Genomic DNA, 3049 nt, shown 5'->3' with positions numbered 1-3049 from the left:
GACCCTAGTGTTACTGACAACAGACCCCAGCCCTAGTGTTACTGATAACAGACCCTAGTGTTACTGACAACAGACCCCAGCCCTAGTGTTACTGATAACAGACCCAGCCCTAGTGTTACTGACAACAGACCCTAGTGTTACTGATAACAGACCCTAGTGTTACTGATAACAGACCCTAGTGTTACTGATAACAGACCCTAGTGTTACTGACAACAGACCCTAGTGTTACTGACAACAGACCCAGCCCTAGTGTTACTGATAACAGACCCTAGTGTTACTGACAACAGACCCCAGCCCTAGTGTTACTGATAACAGACCCTAGTGTTACTGACAACAGTCCCCAGCCCTAGTGTTACTGATAACAGACCCTAGTGTTACTGACAACAGACCCTAGTGTTACTGACAACAGACCCTAGTGTTACTGATAACAGACCCTAGTGTTACTGACAACAGACCCTAGTGTTACTGACAACAGACCCAGCCCTAGTGTTACTGACAACAGACCCTAGTGTTACTGACAACAGACCCAGCCCTAGTGTTACTGATAACAGACCCTAGTGTTACTGACAACAGACCCCAGCCCTAGTGTTACTGATAACAGACCCTAGTGTTACTGACAACAGACCCCAGCCCTAGTGTTACTGATAACAGACCCAGCCCTAGTGTTACTGACAACAGACCCTAGTGTTACTGATAACAGACCCTAGTGTTACTGATAACAGACCCTAGTGTTACTGACAACAGACCCTAGTGTTACTGTTTACAGACCCTAGTGTTACTGATAACAGACCCAGCCCTAGTGTTACTGACAACAGACCCTAGTGTTACTGATAACAGACCCTAGTGTTACTGATAACAGACCCTAGTGTTACTGATAACAGACCCTAGTGTTACTGACAACAGACCCTAGTGTTACTGACAACAGACCCAGCCCTAGTGTTACTGATAACAGACCCTAGTGTTACTGACAACAGACCCCAGCCCTAGTGTTACTGATAACAGACCCTAGTGTTACTGACAACAGACCCCAGCCCTAGTGTTACTGATAACAGACCCAGCCCTAGTGTTACTGACAACATACCCTAGTGTTACTGATAACAGACCCTAGTGTTACTGATAACAGACCCTAGTGTTACTGACAACAGACCCTAGTGTTACTGTTTACAGACCCTAGTGTTACTGACACCAGACCCAGCCCTAGTGTTACTGACAACAGACCCTAGTGTTACTGATAACAGACCCTAGTGTTACTGATAACAGACCCTAGTGTTACTGACAACAGACCCTAGTGTTACTGACAACAGACCGTAGTGTTACTGACAACAGACCCAGCCCTAGTGTTACTGACAACAGACCCAGCCCTAGTGTTACTGACCATAGACCCAGCCCTAGTGTTACTGACAACAGACCCTAGTGTTACTGATAACAGACCCTAGTGTTACTGACAACAGACCCTAGTGTTACTGATAACAGACCCAGCCCTAGTGTTACTGACAACAGACCGTAGTGTTACTGACAACAGACCCAGCCCTAGTGTTACTGATAACAGATCCTAGTGTTACTGACAACAGACCCTAGTGTTACTGACAACAGACCCTAGTGTTACTGATAACAGACCGTAGTGTTACTGACAACAGACCCTAGTGTTACTGACAACAGACCCCAGTGTTACTGACAACAGACCCCAGTGTTACTGACAACAGACCCAGCCCTAGTGTTACTGATAACAGACCCAGCCCTAGTGTTACTGATAACAGACCCTAGTGTTACTGACAACAGACCCTAGTGTTACTGACAACAGACCCTAGTGTTACTGACAACAGACCCTAGTGTTACTGATAACAGACCCTAGTGTTACTGACAACAGACCCTAGCGTTACTGATAACTGACCCAGCCCTAGTGTTACTGACAACAGACCCTAGTGTTACTGACAACAGACCCTAGTGTTACTGACAACAGACCCTAGTGTTACTGATAACAGACCCTAGTGTTACTGATAACAGACCCTAGTGTTAATGACAACAGACCCTAGTGTTACTGATAACAGACCCTAGTGTTACTGACAACAGACCCTAGTGTTACTGACACCAGACCCAGCCCTAGTGTTACTGACAACAGACCCTAGTGTTACTGACAACAGACCCAGCCCTAGTGTTACTGACAACAGACCCTAGTGTTACTGACAACAGACCCAGCCCTAGTGTTACTGACAACAGACCCAGCATCAGTCTATGACCAGGAGTATAGAGGGAGTTGGTGTCTGGTCGGGTTCCTCTGGAGATATCTGATATGAGACCAGACTCAGACCAGGAGTATAGAGGAGGTGGTGTGATATCTGTGTTCAAGATGGCGTAGAGAGAGAAGGACTGAGAGGGAGGTGGATGGAGAGTGGACTAGAGGAGGGATGAGAGAGAGAGAGAAGAGAGGGAGGTGGATGGAGAGTGGACCAGAGGAGGGATGAGAGAGAGAGAGAAGAGAGGGAGGTGGATGGAGAGTGGACCAGAGGAGGGATGAGAGAGAGAGAGAGAAGAAGAGAGGGAGGTGGATGGAGAGTGGACCAGAGGAGGGATGAGAGAGAGAGAGAGAAGAAGAGAGGGAGGTGGATGGAGAGTGGACCAGAGGAGGGATGAGAGAGAGAGAGAAGAAGAGAGGGAGGTGGATGGAGAGTGGACCAGAGGAGGGATGAGAGAGAGAGAGAAGAAGAGAGGGAGGTGGATGGAGAGTGGACCAGAGGAGGGATGAGAGAGAGAGAGAAGAAGAGAGGGAGGTGGATGGAGAGTGGACCAGAGGAGGGATGAGAGAGAGAGAGAGAAGAAGAGAGGGAGGTGGATGGAGAGTGGACCAGAGGAGGGATGAGAGAGAGAGAGAGAAGAAGAGAGGGAGGTGGATGGAGAGTGGACCAGAGGAGGGATGAGAGAGAGAGAGAAGAAGAGAGGGAGGTGGATGGAGAGTGGACCAGAGGAGGGATGAGAGAGAGAGAGAGAAGAAGAGAGGGAGGTGGATGGAGAGTGGACCAGAGGAGGGATGAGAGAGAGAGAGAAGAAGAGA

This window comes from Salmo salar, chromosome 04, assembly GCF_965601325.2.
Source record: "Salmo salar chromosome 04, fSalSal1, whole genome shotgun sequence".
In the NCBI taxonomy this organism is placed as follows: domain Eukaryota; kingdom Metazoa; phylum Chordata; class Actinopteri; order Salmoniformes; family Salmonidae; genus Salmo; species Salmo salar.
Note: the sequence above shows the minus strand (reverse complement) of the source record.